This window comes from Belonocnema kinseyi, chromosome 9 (assembly GCF_010883055.1).
Source record: "Belonocnema kinseyi isolate 2016_QV_RU_SX_M_011 chromosome 9, B_treatae_v1, whole genome shotgun sequence".
NCBI classification, from domain to species: Eukaryota; Metazoa; Arthropoda; class Insecta; order Hymenoptera; family Cynipidae; genus Belonocnema; species Belonocnema kinseyi.
The window spans coordinates 94,234,480-94,256,424 of record NC_046665.1 but is presented as its reverse complement, the minus strand read 5'-3'; positions in this window follow the sequence as shown (position 1 = coordinate 94,256,424).

Genomic DNA, 21,945 nt, shown 5'->3' with positions numbered 1-21,945 from the left:
TCTCTCTCTCTCTCTATGAGGGATTGTATAGAATACTGTACCCTATTTGATCTACGATTTAGGGAACTAAATTTTACAGAGGAGAGTGGTCCTAAGTCGGCACTGTGGCTTAAGCGTCGGTTTCGTTTACGTAATAGCATGGAATTTGTGAAAATTCGTAGTGGTCCTAAGTCGGCAATTTTTGTTTTGTTTCTTTTTTGCTATATGTGTTTTCTGCTAGTTTGTTTGGTTTTAATTCTATGTCAGTCGTCTCTTATTGTTTTTTTTTATAGTTTAGTTGTGCTTTCAATGGAGTTTGCTTAGGACTACCGTTATAAAAAATAGCAAAAATCGATTACTTCAGTTTACACTGCACTGTGAAAGCAAAAATCACTTCAGGCTATTCCGGACGAACAACAATTATAGATAAAGGATCCTGGACCTAAGACATCAAAGGGCCATTAAACCCTGTTTACCCGCCGTGTTTGAAAAAACGCTTAAGACGCCGACTTAGGACGCCTCTCCCCTACTCTTTCCCAAATTTATAGTATTAAATGCCTTACCCTCCATGATCCAAGGTATATATTTCTGTAATCTTTCTGATCTAGAGTATGGAATTCTATACTCTCCATACAAATTTCGTCGCCCCTGATCGTTAGCCGACGTGCACTGAGAGTTTGGGTCGATAGTGGATTCATCGTTACACACAACCAGGATTTCCGTATATGGAAAATATATATGTATATATGTAAATGTAAATGTAAATATGTATATGTACTTATACGTGTCGAACGGAGCGTATCCCTGACATGCAGTTTGAGCATGTTCTAAACGCCTGCGAACGTCGACAAACGGGCTTTCCAGGCAGTCACGTTCAGTTCACAGTCGGCAAGCGAGAATAATCGAGACTGATCGATTTAGCGTATGGTGATCCATTTTAGGTCGCTTCGATGAAAATGGAAAATGCTAGAGCGATTTTCAATTGTTTTGTTATCTTAGACCTTTTTTAAAGACTAAATTATTTTCTTATACATTTTTTTGATAAATGCCTTAAAATCTGCTCATAGCTCATGAAACCTTATGGATTTATGTGAAGCCCCGCAAAATAATTTCCAACAGTTTGAAAAAAATTGTAAAAATTTTGAAATTCATCATACTCAATAGAAAAATTTTGAAATCCTGAGAAATCCCTCGTACCATCTAGAAATAAATTTAAATCTTGTAGAATAGTTTAGGATCATTAAAAATACTTGAAATAAAATAATTATTCTTAAAAATATTTTCTAATGTTCACAAACTTTTAAAATAATTAAGATCGAGAAAGGGTTCACATATTACGTAACGTTATTTTCGTACCTTGCTTGACCCCTCCTCACAAACCATGTGATAGAAATTAACTCTATATTTGACCCCCCTCCCCTCACTTCCGTTATTTAAAAATTTGTTATTAGGTTTAAAAAAGATAACAGACGTTTTATAAATCAAAAAAAGTATTTTTTAAATAAAATATTGTCTAGATATTAATAAAACAATATTTGGATGTAACACTGAATGCTTTTTCAACATTTTTTAGTCAAACAAATATTCAAGTTAAATGATGTAAGCACTAATTGAAATTCACTGAGTTAAATTTTTTCAATACCATACAAAACAATATTAATTAATTAATCGAACTAAAAACAATGAATAGGTATTATCAGTTTATTTTTACATTTACTATATAAATATAATTTTTATAAGATTCTTGGGGATATTAAAAAAAGAAAAAGATTCTTAAATATTTTAGATATGTCAACAAAAAATCTAGAATATCTGAACCAAATTTTTCTGTTTCATGAGATTTTAAATAATATAAGGAAAAATTCGAGTCTTGTCAAAAGATTTTTTAGACTTTTAGAATTTCGGAAGAAATAAACAAATATTTGATAAACTTTCGCTAATATTTCCGAATTTTTAAATGCTTTTAATATATTTAAAACATTTCAATTTCCTAAGAATATTTTAACTGCCTTGAATTTTTGTTGAAAATTTGAAAAATGATTCCAAATGTACAAAAATCGCCTTATAATATTCTAAATATTCTCAGGAAGTTTGAGAAAATTTGTTTATGGCCTTGAAACCTTTTGAGATTCTTTAAAAATCTACATTTTTAAAAATATTTAAAGTTTAAATTCTTCTTAAATGAAATCTCTTTAACTTTACTCAAGTTTGTTTACAATTAAACTGACTGGTTTATTTATTCATTTTTAAATGTGGGCTAATATAAACATTTTTATTTAGAATTTTCTACACTTTTTGTCAAATTTTAGGGAATTGTTAGATGTGCAAAAAAAGTTTTTTTTTAAATTTCTGTTAAAGCACACTTTTTAAAACAAATAATCATTTTAAATTTTCACACAAATATAAAAAAATGCTAGTTTTACTCATTGTAGTCCTCTTAAAACTTCTAATCTTTCAACGAGTATGATCATGTAAAATAAAGTATTTCGAAATTTTAATGTTATTTCATTATAAAAACACGCAAAATATATTTTTAAAGAAATTAAGAAAATTAATTATTACACAGATTAAAAAATAAGAGATTGACTAATCGAAGGAACTAGTGTAAAACAATGGAATGACTTTAATTCCTTAAAATATTATAAGTGCTCAGCAGACAAAATGTTGTTCTCCATTTCAAAAACTCATTTCTTAAATAAAAATATTGCTTCTCATAAAAATTAAAATTGAACTTTTTTTAAGCTTAGTCACTTTTTCCATTATTCAGTTCGCACCGGTGACAATCTCATATAGACAAAGTTGTGTGTTAATTCGACGACATGAAAGCAATTTTTGTGGCAGGTAGTGTTCTGAAATCAGTGAAAAAATATCAATTTGTGTTTTTAATCCAGTAATTTGTGTATAATACAGCAATGAGAACATTTCGTGATATCAAGCACAATTCCATGTCAATCGGGCCACCTAAATATCTCGTTAACGGGTTATTTTTTTCACCAAATTTGGCACAGATTATCTTCAACATGTGTACTTTTATCTCAAATTTTTTCAGAATTACTTTTTTTGTTGTTGCAAAATGGCAGACCAAAATATCTAAAAAAATGTGATTTTTTACATGCTCTCCAGTTATACCATTTTTTAGGTGAAAAAAAACAATGAGAAACCCGATAAAATTATTCAATTTGATATTTTTGGTGTTTCTGGCAATTAATAAACTACTAAAATGCTAGATTTCAAAATAGGGGATTCAAAATGGCAGCCAAAACATACATTTTTTAATTTGTATGTAATGTTCGTTTTAATATCGTAATATAGTTTTAATGTTCGTTTTTAAAAACCTATTTTCAACAATCCTCATTATTATTTTTAAAATATCAATAGCGAGTCCAATATTGCGGATAAAAAAATGTTGTATAATAACAAAGAAAACGGCAAATCAGTCTTTTAAACTCTTCTGTGACCATAAGATTTTTTAGCCACGAACTATATAAACCAGATACAGTTGGAAAAGGTTTGAGGCATCGCTGATTTCCAATTTGACATTACTTTTGAAAAATTAATTTTTGTCCACAATTTTTGGAAACAAATTGTTTAAACAAACTCATTTTACAAAACTAATCGCATGTTTGGATCAAGCGTATTCAAAAACGCCTTAAATAATTGATGTGGTATTTGTATTTTCTTTGCCTTTCTTATGAAAATAAACAGTTTTATTAAATTTACAGAATTAATTATTTATTAATTTGTTTATTAAAAAGAGTAACTGAAGACATAAGAGAACTATTTCGTATGTAACTTTTGCCATTAAATCTGATCCTGGTATATGTTTTGCAAATTTGGTTAAGAACGCAATAATTTGTTTGAACAAATTGTTTAAACAAATTAATTTTGCTAAAGTGATGACAGATTTGAAATCAGCGATGGCCCAAACCCTTCAAACTATATCTGGTTTATATCATTCGTGGCTAAGAAAACTTATGGTTACAGAAGAGATTAAAAGACTGAGTTGGCGCTGGCCTTGTACAACATTCTTTTACCTGCCAGTTTGGATTCTCTATTGACATTTTTTAATTAATAATAAGTATTTTTGAAAATAGGTTTTTGAAACGATATTACGATATTAAAACAAACATTACACACCAATTAAAAAATCTATGTTCCGGCCGCCATTTTGAATCTGCCATTTTGAAATTTACCATTGTAGTAGTTTATTTATTACCAGCGGTACAAAAGATATCAAATTGAATAATAATATCGGGTTTCTCATTGTTTTTTTTTCACCTTGAAAATGGTATATCTGGAGAGAATATCAAAAAACCACGCTTCTTTAGATATTTTGGTCCGTCATTTTGCAACAACAAAAAAAAGTAATTCGAAGAAAATTTGAGATGAAAGTACACATATTAAAGATTATCTGTGCCAAACTTGGTGAAAAAAGCAACCCATTCACGAGATATTTAGATGGCCCGATTGACGTGGAATTACCGATATTTATGATAAGATGAAGATAGGAGTTTGAGGAATCGAAGAAACCAGTGTAAAATACTGAAATTAATTTAATTCCTTAAACCATTATAATTTGCCTTTAGACAAAATTTTAATCAACATGTCAAAAACTCATTTCCGAAATAAAAAATAGCATTTTCGTGATAAAAAGCAGATTATAAAACTATTTTTTAATATCCTTACTCATAAAAATTACCACAGAGCTTTGGTTTTAAAACCTAGTCACTATTTCCCATTATTCAGTTCGTACTGGTGTTTTCATTACACTGGTTTCCCCAACTGATTTAACAATTTATTTTCGATTTTTGTGTTTCTGCAGATTCTTGTTTTTTTTTAAATATATTTTGTTAGATTTTTATAAATAAAATAATGTTAGACATCGAAGTGTAAAAATAATAAGGTTTCGTCTTGGTTTGAAAAATCCGAAAATTGAGATTGAAACCATAGCCAATTTTTTTATCTTAATTTGACCACATGTGATTAAATTTTATTGCAGACGGTACTGTGAAATCAGATGAAAAGATATCAATTTATGTTTTGGATTTCTGAGCAAACTTTACACATTAAATTCATTAAAATTTACTTCCAATCACTCTGTTCCATATAACCTTGTTCTGAGATCCTAATTCAATGAATAGCTTCCAAATTATCTTTTAAATTCGGCCAACATTTTTCCCTGTTTTTTATCAAAATATAAGAAAATTTCGCAAAATCAAGCATTATATACGCTTATGATAAGATGAAGATAAGAGTTTGGGCTATCGAAGATAAAATTTCAATTGCCATGTCAAAAACTTATTGCTAAAGTTTGAAAAAAAGCACGTCAGTAGTAAAAGGCTGATTATAAAACTTGTTTTTAATATTCCAACTCGTAAACAGTAAAACATAACTTTGGTTTTAAAACCCAGTAACTTTTATCCATTATTCAGTTCCTACTAGTGTTCATCTCATATTGGTTTCTGCGATTGACTTGAAAATTTCTGTTCGACCTTTGGGATTCTGTGGATTTTTATTTTTGTGTTGAGAAATAATTCAATAGGTTACAGCAAATGTAATTTTTGGCATATATCGAAGTGTTGAAATCGCAAGGTTCCATCTCGGTTGAAAAATCCAGAAATGTATATTGTAACCATAGCCAATTTTATCTTTCAATCTGAAGACATGAAAGCAATTTTTGTGGCAGGTGGTACTGAGAAAACAGGTGAAGAAATATCAATTTGTTTTCTTGATTTTTGAGTATGCTTTACGTATTAAATTCTTTTAAATTTACTTTCAATCACTCTGTTCCATTTAACCTTGTTCTGAGATACTAATTCAAAAATTGTCTTTCAAATACTTTTAAGCTCAAGCTGATTTTTTTGTCGTATTTTAACCAGCATTAATGACATGTCGCGATATTAAGCACAACATATATTAATCGTTAAATAAAAATGAGGCTTTGACCAATCGAAGGAGCCTGTGAGAAATACTGAAATAAATTTAATTAAGGCCATGTGACGAGTGGGTCACGTGACCAGATTCCTACCTTACCACCACTTTTGTTATTTCCCAACTTATTATCAGACGAAACGCCACATCGAGTTGAAAATTTGGGATAATAAATAAGAATCACTGAGAAAGGTGGTCTGGTCCTACATTTTTATAAATATGAAAAAAGCAAAAAAAATATTCACAATGAAAAACTTTTTCCATAATTATATAAATTTAGGACCAGACCCACCATTCTTAGTGCTTCTTATTTAGTATCCCAAATTTTCAACTCGATGTGGCGTTTCGTGTGATAACAAGTCTGGAAATAAAAAAAGTGGCGGTAAGGTTTGAATCTGGTCACGTGACCCACTCATCACATAGCCTTAATTGAAAAATTATAATCTCTCTGCAGACAAACCTTAATTGCTATGTCAAAAACTAATTTTCGAAATAAAAAATAGTACGTTAGTGGTAAGAGACTGATTATAAAACTCGTTTCTAATATTGCTATTCATAAAAAGTACAACATAACTTTTGTTTTAAAACCCAGTAACCTTGATCCATTATTTAGTTAGTACTAGTTTCCATCTCATCCTGATTTCACCGACTGATTCAAAAATTTTTTGCGATCTTTGGTGTTCTGCAGGTTTGTATTGTAACATTAAAAAATATTTTGTTGGATTGTTGCAAATGAAAAAGGTTAACACGTATCGAAGTGGGAAAACTAAAAGGTTCCATTGCGATTTCATAATCCGAAAACTGTCTGTTGGAAACTTCCACTACGTGTATTGGAAGTTTATTTCCGAAACGTAAGGTAACACTGCAATACACAATGTTGTAGTTTCCAGATTCTGGCATTGGTATTCTACATTACATGTTTTGGAATTTTATAATACAAGTCTAGTAGCTGGATATCTCGATGCCCGTTGAAGAGAAAAATTAGAACAACAAATTTAAATCATTTCTGAGGACGCGCCCCAGGTATCTTAGCACGTATTCTACGAGAACTTTTTTAAGATTTAGATTGTTTCAACAGCCAAAATTATTAAAAATTATGTGTCGAAGATCCGGGTGCCCCAGGTCGAAGCCAAGGTAGTTTAACACGTTTTCTACGAGAACTTTAAAAAAACTAAAATTTCGTTAATAATGAACACAATTCCAAATGGTGATGCGACAACCCGGGAGCACCAGGTCGCGCCCCAGGTATCTTAGTACGTATTCTACGAGAACTTTTTCAACATTTAGATTGTTTCAACAGCTAAAATGACTAAAAATTGTGATTCGAGGATCCGGGTGCACCAGATCAAGCACCAGGTAGTATAATACGTTTTCTACCAGAACTTTTTTGAGAATTTCAATTTCGTCAATAATGAAAACAATTCTAAATGTCAGCCGACGACTCGGGTGCACCAGGTCGCGCCCCAGGTATCTTAGCACGCATTCTACAAAACATTTTCAAAATTTAGATTGTTTGAACAGCTAAAATTAATAAAAATTGTGAGTCGACGATCCAGGTGCACCAGATCGAGCACCAGGTAGTATAATACATATTCTACGAGAACTTTTTTTTAAATTGAAATTTCTTCAATGATGAAAACAATTTTAAATGGTCATTCGTCGACTCGGGTGCACCAGGTCGCTCCTCGGATAGTTTAGCACGTATTCTACGAGAACTTTTTCAAAATTTAGATTATTCCAACAGCCAAAACTACTAAAAATTCGAGTCGACTTGGGGCGCGACCTGGTGCACCCGGGTCATCGACTAACCATTTGGATTTTTTTTCATTATTCATAAACTTTAAATTTTTTTTAAGTTCTCTTAGAATGCTTATTGTTCTACCTGGTGGTCGATCTGATGTACCCAGGTCGTCGACTCACAATCTTTAGTAAATTTGACTGTTGGAACAATCTAATTTCTAAATGATTTCTCCTAGAATACGTGCTAAACTATCTGGGGAGCGACCTGGTGCACCCTGGTCGTCAACTAACCATTTGAAATTGTTTCCATTATTCACCAAATTTAAATTTTTTTAAAGTTCTCGTAGAATACGCATTAAACTACCTGGTGCTCAAACCGGTGCACCCGGATCGTCGGCTCACAATTTTTAGTAATTTTGTCTATTTAAACAATCTAAATTTTGAACAAATTCTCGTCGAAAACGTATTAAACTACGTAGTGCTCGACTTAGTGCCACCGGATTGTCGACTCACAATTTTTAGCTATTTTGGCTGTTGAAACAATCTAAATTTTAACAAAGTTCTCGTAGAATACGTGCTATGATACCTGAGGGAGGACCTGGTGCACCCGGGTCGTCGACTAACTATTTGGAACTGTTTTCATTATTCACGAAGTTAAATTTTTTTTCAAGTTCTCGTAGAATACGTATTAAACTAGCTGGTGCTCGACCCGGTGCACCCGGATCGTTGACTCACCATTTTTAGTAATTTTGACTGTTGGTAATTTCCTGTGTACAATTTTCGTCTTACAAACACTCTAATACATATATTGGAATGCTGAACGATGACTTCACGATTTACAACACTTAAAATACATGTATTGCAATTTAGTCATTCCAATACCATGGTTGCAATTTTACCTTACGCTTGTATTGTAGAATTGTGGTAGATGTGTGCTAGAACTCCAAACATTTTTAACAGTGAAGATATCAGTTTGCGTTATTCATTTCTGAGTTTACCTGACACATTGTTTAGTTTCAAACTCTCTGTTCCATATAGCCTTCTGCTGAGATCCTTGTTCAACGATTAGCTTTCAAATCACTTTTTATACTTAATCCCAAATTAGTTTTTTTTCTATTTAATCCAACAATGAGAATCTTTGGCGACACCAAGCACTATATATGTTTATGATTACATAGTGTCAAGAATTCTTGTATCAAAATTTGCATGAATGTGTACCAAGTTTCCTGCCAGCGTTAAACTCGGCTTTCATTCCCTGCTTATATGTTAAGTTTACTTTGCACAAGCGAACATCGCGCTCATATTCAAAATAAGTAATATGAGAACTCAGCACGTGCGCAACTCTGCAATAATGCATCGGCTGGGGAAAATATATCCCAGGAAATGCGTCCAAACTTATGCATACCTTCTCTCAGATCGGAAGTTTCCCCTCGCAACTACTGAATATCGTTTCCATACAACATTTTGCACGCCCCGCCTTCCTTCACTCTATTCGAAAAGGCCAAGAAGAACGGAAATTTGTTGTCTGCATTTGCTTCCGATATGCAATAACTCGTGCTATAAAAAGGCGGGCAATATCTTTGAGGCCATGATAGGACTTTGGCGGTCGAAGGGCACGAAGGGGACGTGGAAGTCATGAAGTTTTGCGATATTTGAAAGAGAGAGAAGCGGAATTCCTCGCGATATCATCGAAAGAGGAAAGAAGCTCTATGAAGCGAAGCTGATACCGAGAAAGCTACTCGAAACCTGCCTCAGACGCAGATTTCCAACGCTCGCTCACTCAACCCACAAAAACGATAAGAATTTAATACGGTTCGCAAAGTTTTACTTTTTCTAACATGACATATCTTTTCCTTTCACGTGCGTCAAAATAGAAGTGGAAAATGTTTGCAAGGGAAGTCGAGGCATGGAAATGTACGCGGTTAAAAATGTTTGGAATTCTATAATACTTCTACAACACTTCTACAATAAAAGCGTAAGATAAAATTGCAAAAATGGCATTGTATTGACGAAATTATGATACATGTATTGTAAGTGCTGTAAATCGTGAAACCGCCGTCCATGATTCCAATACATATATGAGAGCATTTTTGAGACGAATACTGTGCACAAGGAATTGAAGAAATGAATAATTTGCAAGGAATTTACAGAATTCATGGCACTGATAGTAATAAAGGATTTAATGGAATTCAAGGAATTGACTGAAATCACAGAATTCACTGAATTTTTGAAATTATCGGAAGTAATGGAAAATATGGAAATCACGGAACTCGCAGAATTTATGAAATGCATGGAATTAATGGAATTCGCTAAATTGATGGAATTAACGAAATTCGCTGAATTTATAGAACTCATAGAATTGGCTGAATTTATGGAATTTACAAAATTATCGCTCTCAATTTTCTTTCCTCTTTTTTATTTTTGTCTTCCTCTTTTTTCCTTTTTTTTTATTTTTGTGCGAATTTTGTTTTCAGATTACAATAGAATTTTTTGTTTTTGTTTATTCGTTGTGGTCCAAATTTGGTCGTTGGATTCTTGTTTTTAACAGGAGTTTGCATCAATTTCATTATTGGACGTTAAATAGGATTTTTAATTTGGATTCTAATCTAATTTAAATTTCTTACTTTTTAAATTACCGGTTATCCTGGCATTAACAATATTCAAGATATGCATGGAATTCTTGGAATGCACGAAATTTCTAAAATTTTAGAATTCATGCAAATTACGGAATTGATGGAATTCAAGGAATTCATTGAAATAACGGAATACTCTGGATTTGCGGAATTCACTGACTTAATGGAATTGAAGGAATTTATGGAATCAGCGGAATGCATGGCATTCACGGAATTTATTGAATTGAAGTAATACGAAGAATTTAGTTCAGCGAATTAAGAAAACGCAGCGCATTCAATGTATTGCATGAATTCTGTAAATACAATTACTCACCAAAATTTCGCAAATTTCGAAGAATTCGTGAATTCAATGAATTGCGTGAATTCCAGAAATTCAATTACTTACGCGAATTCCTCGAATTCTAATGATTTTGTGAATTCTATGAGTTTTTTAAATTCTATGAATTTTGTGAACTCTATAAATTCCATAAATTTAATGAATTCCGTCAATTCCATGGATTCCGTCAATTCAATCAATTCTGTGAATTCCATGAGTTCCGTGTATTGCGTGAATCCATGATTATCGCGAATTCCTTAAATATCTTGAATTCCATAAATTCCATGAATTCAATGAATTCATGAAATTCCTTGAATTTGGTTGATTCTGTATATTTTTTGGATACCGTGAATTTCTTAAATTCGCAAATTCCACATATCTGTAAATTAATCTAATTCCATGAATTTTTTGAATTCCGTGAATTAAAAAAACTCCACGAATTCAATGAATTGCATGAATTATGTAAATTCTATGAATTCCGTCAATCTCGTACTTTTCGTGAATTCACTGGATTTGCAGATTTCACGGATTTCACTGGATTTGCGTAATTCACTGAATTAGCGGAAATGTTTGAAATTACGGAATTCAATGAGTTCGAGCAATTGATAGAATTCCTTGAATTTGGTCAATTCTGTATATTTTTTGTATACCGTAAATTCGTTGAATTCCTAAATTCCATACATTTGTAAATTGGTTGAATTACATGAATGTTTTAGCAAATGCCATTAATTCCATTAGTTCCATGAATTGCGCAGATGTCCTAAATTTCATGATTGCTAATAAATTCGTTAATGCTACGTATTCTGTGAATTTCACGAATTCCATTAATTCCATGGATTCCATGAATATCGTGAATCCTATTACTTTCGTGAATTCCATTAATACCGTAAAATCCGACGATTTCATGAATTCCATGAATTTCTTTGGTTCCATAAATTCTCTGAATTCTATGAGTTCCGCCAATTCCATGAATACCGTGAATTCCTCAAATTTCTTCAAATTCCTTTAATTTTGTGAGTTCCTTCCATTTCGTGAATTCCTTTAATTCGGTTAATTTCGAAAATTTTGAAAATTTCGAAGAATCCGTGAATTCAATGAATTGCGTGAATTCCATAAATTCAATTACTTACGCAAGTTTCGCAAATTCCGAAGAATCCGTGAATTAAACGAATTGCGTGAATACCATAAATTGAATTACTTACGCAAATTCTGCAAATTTCGAAGAATCCGTGAATACAATGAATTTCGTGAATTCCATAAATTTAATTAGTTACGCGAATTCCGCGAATTCTAACGATTTTCAGAATTCCATGAGTTTTTTCAATTCTATGAATTTTGTGAATTCTATCAATTTCGTTAATTTTATGAAGTGCGTTATTGCCATGAATTCGGTGAATTTCATTAATTTCGTGAATTCCATTAGTTCCGTGTGCTTCGTGAATCCATGATTATCGTGAATTCCTTGAATACCTTGAATTCCATAAATTTCGTGAATTCTGTTAATTCCATGTCTGCCGTGAATTCCGTGAATTTCATTAATTCCTTCAAGTCCACACTTTCTATGAATATCGTGAATTCTTTCGATTCCATGAATTCCTTGAATTCTGTGAATTACTTAAACTTCTTAAATTCCACAAAATCCATGAATTCCGAAAAATCCGTGAATTCAATTAATTTCGTGAATTCTCTGGATTCCGTATATTCATCGAATTCTGTAAATTTTATGAATTTTATTAATTTTGAGAATTTCAATATATCCGTGAATTCCATGAATTTCACGAATAGGAAGATAGGAAATGAATTCGGTCTTGATCTATTTTTCGAATTTAGATAAATTGAAACCTTTTCCAAGATTGGAATTTGTTAATAATTCTCTTTCTTTGGTCTATAAGACTGCAAAATACTTTAGCAATAATTTAAAAAGCAACCCCGATAAAATAACAAGTTTTCGTAAAAATAATGAGATACGAAAAATAATAGAATTCCTTATGAATTATTTACGATATGCGACATGGTCCGGTGAGTCTAGTTCGAAAAATATTATAGCAATCACAGAAAACTTGCCGAAAGTATCTTTCTCGGTTAACCAATCCTCGTTGTCTTTCTCAGTTTTGCACAGGGGATTTCAACCCCTCTAGCAGTAACTTCTCTAATAGAAAAAACTCATTCTACCGTAGGTTTTTCTGGCAGGAAATATTCCCTGTCGTATTATCGTATGAAATCGGTTGCAAAAATAATATTTTTTTAATGGAAAACTACTGAAGGAAAAACAATTAGTATAACAATAAAATCATGATAGGTGTCGGTGAAAATATTTAGGAGAAATAAAAAATACAATAAATAATTAAAATAATAAACGGTTGAATTTGTAACAAAAGAATTCAATTTTCATAATGAAAATATTATTTTTCAATTAATTGGCTGAATTTTGAGACAAGGATTAAGCTTCATCAACTAATGATTGCTTTTTTAAACAAAGGATAATGCTTTTTCGAACAAACGAAAATTTCTATAAAAAATAATTCTTAAAACAAAAGGGATAAATTTTCGATTAAAGTAGTCCAATTTAAAATAAATTTGTTAAATTTTTGAAAAAATCACTTTTTAACAAAATCGCGGAAATTTGATTCTACGAAGATGTTTTTTATTTAGTAACTCATTATCAACCATACAGTGGAACTTTCAATTAAACTTTTAATTGAAATAACTGAATTTAAACCAAATAATTAGGTAACAACAAAATAGTTGAATTTTCAGCTGATAAGATTAATCTGCAAAAGAATTGATTTTTTATAAATAAGTTCAACTTTCATCCAAGCAGTTAAATTTTTAATATCAAAAGATCAAGTCCTAACAAAAAATATATTATTTTTGATATTTTATATAAAAACATATTTTAATTTAAAAAAAAAGTTTAATTCAAACAAGAAAGATGAATTTTTAACAAAAAGTTTAATTATCACCCTAAACAGATTAATTTTTATCAAGAAAATTAGTTTTCAACCAAAAAGATAACATTTCTACCAGAAAAAATCAATTTAAAACGGAAAAATATTGTTAATTTAAAAGATAACAAAAATTTCAAAAATAAATGTTTGAACCTTCAAGGCTAACAGGTGAATTCTCTACCAAAAATTTTAATTTTTGAATCGAAAGTAGGAATTATCAACCAAAAAGGTTATTTTTATCCAAATAGTTGTATTTCCTGCTAATGTAATATAATTTCTAACACAAAAAGATCAATGCTAAATATAAAAGTTAAATTCTTACGCCAAAAATATAAATTTTCTACAAAATAGTTGTATTTTTAACAAAAAAGATTCATTTTAATCAAATAGTAGTATTTTTAACTAAATATAATCAATTTACAGCAAGAAAGGGAATAGTTAAATTTGCAGTCTAATTAATTTATTTTCAACAAACAAAAAAATTTAATTTACAACCAAACATAAAGTAGTTACATTTTCAGTATAAATTAATTTTTAAATCAGAGAAATGAATTTTTAACAGAATATTTCAATCTTAAACAAGTTATATAAATTTTTAACAAAGTAGTTTAACTTTAAGCCAAGTAGTCAGGTTTTTAATTTAAAAAAGGATGAATTTTCATCGAAAAGTTTTATTCTGAAGTTTCCAACTCAAAACAAGCCATTTTTAGCCAAAAGTGGATTGGTTAATTTTTTATAAACGAGAATCAATTATGAAAGAGAGAAAAAAAAGAATTTCTAACGAAAAGCTTAATCGTTAACTATTAAAATACATTTTAAAAAGGTTGAACTTTCAACCAAGTAGTTTGATTTTCAATGTAGGAGAAATTTTCGATAAAAAATTTAATAGCGGAATTTTCTACTTACAACTATCACTTTTAAAACAAAAATGAAATTGATAAATTTTCAGATAAAAACAAAGAAATTTTTTTTAAATAAATAAAAGAGGATTCTTTTAGAAAGTAGTCTAATATTAAACGAATTTTTTTTTAGGTAAAAGAAAACAATTTTTAGTATGAATTAAAAAATATACATTTTTGGGTCCACAAATTAATTTTAAACTAAAAAACTTCATACTCAAACTTTTAACAAAAAATGATCCATTTCTATCAAAATCAAGTTCAAACAAAAGTTTTCTATACATACTTACTCACACATAAACATTTATAAAGTCAATTTAATTATTATAGTCTTTAAATATTTAATGTTTATGAAAAAAAATGATCTTGAATATTCAAACCCTTATATAGTGATTTGGGTTGAAAATCCAAATTTTGGAAATCAAAAATCGAACTTTGTGAAAAAGTAGCGTATGAGGATCCTGAAAAATTATTATATTTGAATTCAATTGATAAACGCGGTATCAAAATATTTTTGAATAAATCTTTATTGAATGATTTTTATATTTTTGTGGATATAAATTCTTTTTGAAAATTTCCGGAGGCCTTGAATTGCTCCCAAAATTTTTACAGATTTAAAATTGCAATCCCATAAAAAATTATTGACGTTAAGCAAAAAATTCTTATTGAAAAAAATGAAGGATGTACACTGCGTACAATCAATCTCAAAAGTTGCCTATCTTTAAAATGACTGATAAAATCGACAAAAATAGATCTTTTATTCATTTCGATAAATACTGATGGACGATTCTAAGCACACTCCAGAAACAAATAATTTATGTGGAAATTGTTTATTTAACAGTAGTTATTTAAAGGGTTAGTTTTTCCTTTCTCTTTAGAGAAAAGTTACAATTTTTATTCATGCCTAATGATGAAGGCCTCATTTTATTTTCCGAAGGATTCTCTAAATTTCTATTAGCGTTGATTTTATTTAAAAAAATTAATTGAGAAATCAAACAGATATCATTGTTATGAACAATCATTACTTTAATTTTAATTAACACCAACCAAATAGAAGTGTGGATGATCCTTCAAAGAAAAAAATGAGGCCTTGATAATTAGAATTAAATAAACATTCTGACTTTTCTCTAACGAGAAAGGAAAAACTAAATCTTTAAATAACTACTGTTAAGGAAACAATTTCAACACGATTTTTTCTGAGGTGTGCTTAGAAGCCTCTATTAAGTTTAAAGTATAAAATGAGTGAAAACTTAATAATTTTATTAATTTGAATTAATTTCAATTGAATTAGAATTATTTGTACTTTTACAGGGGTCTCATACGCCACCTTTCAATATACAGTGAAACTCTTCAATAGCGCCAATTTTTGGGCTGACAGTGGGTGGGAACTAACTCATTATAGCCCGCACCGCTTTTGCTTATTTACGCCTGAGTGCTAGCCTGAGTGACGACCTCACATCCCGCGCACCCCGCACAGCTCCTGTTACACCAACATGCGGCGCAACATCAATTCTCGGAAAGGCTATAAAAGGTAGGGCTATTGAAGGGTTTCACTTCAGTTCCACTTTCGATTTCTAAAATTTTGTTTTTTCAGTGATGCCTGCTATACTTTTATTTACATTTATTATACTTTTACTTATACAATTAATAAATTTATTTTTATAAATAAGTTAAACTTTAATCCAAATATTTAAATTCGCCAATAATAAATTCACAATTATTTGCACACTAAATGAAAAAAAGGGGGGGGGGGGTGAGTGAGAAAACAATAAAATACAGATTTTATTTTGCTGGGTTCACCCTAAATAAACAGGGTCGATTCTCGACCTACCCCAAAGCGAACCATAAGAGTTTGGATATAAGCAGTTCACCTTTAATTCCCGCGTTTCCGGGTCGTTTCCCCGGAGTGCCATTAATATTAAGCCCTACTTATGCATTTTCGCAGAACCAAATGTTGAATAATGAAGAAGGGAGAAATGTTAAATGAATATCGAAGCACGGTCTCATCAACGTTCAAACAGAGATTAAAAACGCTTTCAGTTGGAAAAATCGAATTAATGATTTATCTCTCAATTGTTAAAAGAAATTCAATGAACTAAATAACATTCTTAATATTTTCGAGATACTTTACATTTATCGGAAGAAACATCAAGACACAAATGAGATTTTAAAAATTGAAGGGTTGCGGACATCGGTGTATCGAACTGTTCCTTAATTTAGGAGAAGCGAAAAATGGTGGAAACAATGATATCGTTTGAAAATTCTTGCTTTGAAATATTAAATGCAGGATTTATGAGGCTTATTTTTCGTAATATAAATATCATTTATTTCAGCTGCCTTGAATTTAATTTAACTGAAACGAAATTAATTTAATTAACTGTATTCACTTTGAATTTATTTTAGTTAGGAGGGATTTAATTTAATTCACCAAAATTAATTTAAACGTATTTACATCACAATTAAATCTACATGAGGATCATCCAAAAATGACAATTTGTCATTTAAAATTTGTAATTTTTTTGACACAATAAAAAGTGTAAACAAAAAATAAAATATCTGGCAAGTTGGTAAACTCTATTTTGAAAAAAAATTGTTACTGTTCATAAATATCTTTTCCTTAATTCATGCAAGATAATTGCAGTTTTTCTTAAAGTTTTAACTTTACTTGGGCATTTTGGTTATGAACAAATAATGAATAAAATTAAGAGTATCATTTTTTGAACAACCCTTTCCTTTTTTAAATATATTTTTCTGAACTTAAAAAAATATTTGAGATATTTTCCAAATTTTCTATATGGATCCTATTGAATGGAAATTTTCATGGAAGTAGTAACTGATAGCCTTTCTTTTAAATAAAATTAATAATTACTATTTGTTTCTAAATAAAAATTCAGGAAGGAGCTGAAAATTTAAAAAAAAACGCAACTGTCTATATATAAACTGTTTATATAAACATCTCATTATCAGTGAAAAGTAGTGCTTTATGCTTGATAAACAATTTTCATTTAAAAAGATCAAACAAGAATCATAATTGGCACCAAAACATCGCAAAACCCAACCCATAACTTATGACTTTTTTTAATTCCTATAAAAGTGAATTATGAGTTTTATATTTAAGATTAATAATTCACTTGTATTTCTCATATATTTTCTTTAGAAAAATGTTGAGTACTAACTCGACTAACCTTATGTGACGTGATCCGAGAAAAGGGACCTACTAGGAAAAAAATAGATTTTTAGATTATGATGGATTTTATAAGTTCTTACACTGATCTTTCTAGAGGTGCGATCAGAATTTTTTTATCTGAATTATTTCACAAGATATAAATTATTGAAAAATAAAATTAGAATTAGGGCCCTTTAAAATATCTGCAATTTTTTTTTGAACTATTTTTTAGTAGAATAATTTTTTTAGGTTTAATGCATCGAAAATTATAATTTGAAACCAAGCGACGATTACTGTAAATAGATTGAAAATTAAAATGTGAAACCAGACGATTTAAGATGCGGAAAAAATACAAAAAGGAGCTGTGACTTTTAAAAATTCCTACAATATTTATTTAACCCAATTTTTTATAGAACTTGTAATTTTGGTTTTATACATCGAAAATATTATTTAAATAATCAAAAATTCAAGTTTCGATGCCCGCATCGCACTCTGAAAGAGCCATGGCGATTCATGCGCTCATCACTAGCCTAGCTTTTGGTGGTTCGGAACCCACCTTAAACTGTAGGTTCTCCTCCCACGACCAAGTAAGTGTGTAGGGTGTGTGTAAAGGAATAGGAAAGAAGGTGTATGAAAAATGGAAAGCCTTAGGGGACACATTAGAAGCTTCCATTCCGCTAGATTAGAAGTGGAAGACTTCAAATTAAAATAATTTATTTAAATTACTTGAAGTTCCGCAGAGCACAAGAGGATTCAGTTTTATAATGGATTATTCGAATCACAATGGATTATAAGTTCGGATAATCGTAAGAGCCAGCGGAATACCAGAGTTTTTCCCGATCGTTTGATCAAACGGAAAAAAACTATTTATAAACAGAATAGTAAAAAATCATCTGTGAATCTAGATAACAATTAGATTAAACTGGATTGCGAGTAGAGTGCTTCAGATTGATAGGGATTACGCTGATCTCACTAGATTATTCTAATTTCTCTTAATTATCGCTCGTTTATTCAACTGAACAACTAACTTAATTTTTAACTGAATAGTTTTGAAGAATCTGTATTACCTGTTGATTACAAGATAATTTCGTGAATTACATAAATTACTTCAAATTATGTGAACTGCAAATTATAGGTGGATTATGATAGATCACGAGTATAGTACTCAGATCAGAACTTAATTACTTTAGATTACAAGTAATTAACACTAGATTACAATTGGATTACTGTGGATAAAAAGTGGCTTACTCAAAATTACTTGAATTTCTCCAGATAACAAGTTTATTATGCCCGATTACACAGTATTATCTGAATTACAATGCTTTATCAGTTCGGATAACCGAAAGGTTCAGCGGATTACCAGAGTTATTTCCCGCCCGATGACCAAGAAAACTAAAAAACGAATTACGAACAAAAAATGCACACTTTCAATTGTTTCAGGGGGCGGGAGTAATACAATTTTAGTCAACATGCCACTTAAATCGGATAAGCTGGACAGGATCAAAAGTGGCTCGAGCGCCACTCTGGAGGATATTTGGTCCAATACTGTCTTCTATATAAACTGACGTGGCTAACACGTCTAGTAAAATTAAAAATAATAATAAGTTGGTGGTTCAGCTTGATAAGAAGACAGACAAAATAGCTGCGGACATCAGTAATTTACAATCGATTAATGCAAAGCTAATGGAAGACGTCAGGTATCTGAAGGAGAGCAGATCCTCTCTTCCTCTCTCTCTCTTTGCAGTACGAGTTTCTTCAAACGAAAGTCTGAACAGTCGACTTCTCTTGTCGAGATCTCGAGGAGGATAAAACAATATAAAATACAAAAACTCTTTCCAAATTATTTTTCCTTCTAAATGGAAAATTACAGCAATAATTAAATTACTCTTTACTTCATTGCTCTCTGAATCTCGAATCCTTTTCACACAATTTTTCTGGAATTTAACATTCTCATATTTGTTATTTTATTTATCACATACATTCAACTCTACTCTCACGTGTTGGTTCAATACTTGACTAATTAATCAAACGTATAGCTAAATACTTGAAGAAAAATACATATAATGTTAAATTTGTGAAATGACACAAAAATGCAGTTGATTTCAAATAAATCCGCATACTGTGAACTTATTTTAATGTCATGAACTAAAGGTTCGTTTTTTTTTAAACTATAAATTACAGTTTTAGTATGCAGTTATCGCGGCAGCTGGAAATCAAATCAATCGATTCTCCGGAATAGAGTGAAAGATACATATTAAATTCTGACATTCAAAAACATAATCTCGTGTTTCATCAAAACACATCCCAAAAAGTTTACTTCTAAGAATTCTCCTTCTCTCAATTTGAACGAAGACGCTTAAATATTTACGCTCTAATTTTTAGCAATATTATTAATACGTGAAGTAAAATATAGTTTACGCATAAATTTGTTGAACCCGTAACAATGACCCTTATATTTTTACAACGTCAGAAACTTGGCTCTACATCAATATTCCAGATAATTTGCTTCTCACTAAGGGATACAAACTTGTACGTGATGATTGAAAGTGTGTCTCAAGTAATATGGGAAGTGGCGTAGCCATGTATATACGAGGCGATATATAATTTTCCGTCATAGACCATGCGGTCGAAAATGTACTCGGTGATATCACCTTAGATATAGCTGCAATTTGTGTCTCAGTTGAAAAATAAAAAATTGCGTTTGTTACGGTTTATCGCAGTCCGAGGGCATCAGCCACGTTGTTTATGACCTTCAGTGGGTAATATGTCGGGTGTCTTCTGAAACTGATCGAATTGTGTGCTTAGGGAATTTTTATATAAATTAGTAGAGACATTCGAACCCAGACTGGATGCGATTACAGGATTTTTCTTCCTTCCTGCCACTGACTTAGGTTATAACTAAACCGACTGGAACGATGTGCCAGAGGGCCACGATCCTTGACCTTCTGTTCGTTAGCAGTGCATAAAATGTCCTGAACTCGGGTGTCTATGAAGTTCCTAGGGATTTCTCGGATTATGATATGATTTCCAGTCATCTGAATGTAAGGAGGGAGTCCAGCCCGGGCATCTTTCGTTTGGGAAGAGACTTTAAGCGAATCCACAGAGATGCGTTTGATACGCCAGCAGAGAGGGCCGATTGGAACAGCATACTTCGGTTGCCACGGCTACAATTAGCAGGAAAAAAATATCACCTGTCCACTTTTTCAGCTTCCACAAAATGGACTTGCCAAAAATTGGAATTAGCCGGGGTTCTCGGGACAAAAGCAGTTCTCGTGGGGCTACTTACCTGTTAATCCGTAGGGCATAAATAATTTTATAATAAATACGCTACCAAAACTGGAAGTATCTGATAAATTAATACAAAAGGTCTTGCAAAAGGAAAACATTGGAGTTACGTTCTCTTTTTCGAAAATGTATATAAGACAGTTATTAAAATCCATAAAGACCATAAAATCAAATGCAGTTGTAGTAGATGGTCTAAGCTGCAAATCAGTTTTGCTTTGCATCCCCTTTCTTCTTCCTTCGTCACTACATGTCTTAAATGCCTTCCTTCTGGAAGGGGTGTACCCAGATTCGCAGAAGGTGGGGATAGTTCGCCCGATACCTAATTGCGTTGAGCCTTTTTCTTTTAAGGATCTTCGTCCAATCACAATTTTAACGTATCTATGGAAACTCCTTGAGAAGTTGGCTCATGCACAGGCAACAGGCAGAATACCTCTGACTACAAACCATGTTTTTGTTTAGACAATACCTGCCAATCTCGGTCAAATTGCTACTCTGTAATACCCTGGTACTCTTTCTTTTTGAATGCGTCAATGTGGTCTATGCCCCTTTTCTCTTGGCGACTGAGAAAGCGAGGATCCAAAGGATCCAGAACTTTGGCCTATGTTTTGTGCATAGAGTACGTAAATATGAGCACATTTCACTGGCGCTTGAAGAATCAAGATGGTTGAGAATGTACGCACGTTGGCAACTGCACCTTTACATCCTGGCTTTTCAAAGCGTATGCTTTTCAAAAATTGCGCATCAGCTCTTAAATAATTTAAAAAACTCGCTTGACACATACACTATCGCTGAAGTAAAATCATAGATGACAGAAATGTTACGCTGTCACTTCTGTATTTTGCCATTTGATGCAATGTGTACCTTATTAATTATGACCTTGTAAAAAATTTCAATTTTGGTTAGAGTTGGATTTTATTTTTGATTATTCAACACCGCGCTGTCCCGGTATATACGAGGGTAGTTCAATAAGTTCTTAGAATGACCAACAGATGGCGCGCGAATCGCTCCAAATCATCTGTTTTCAGTCAGCACCACTCCCGACTAGATA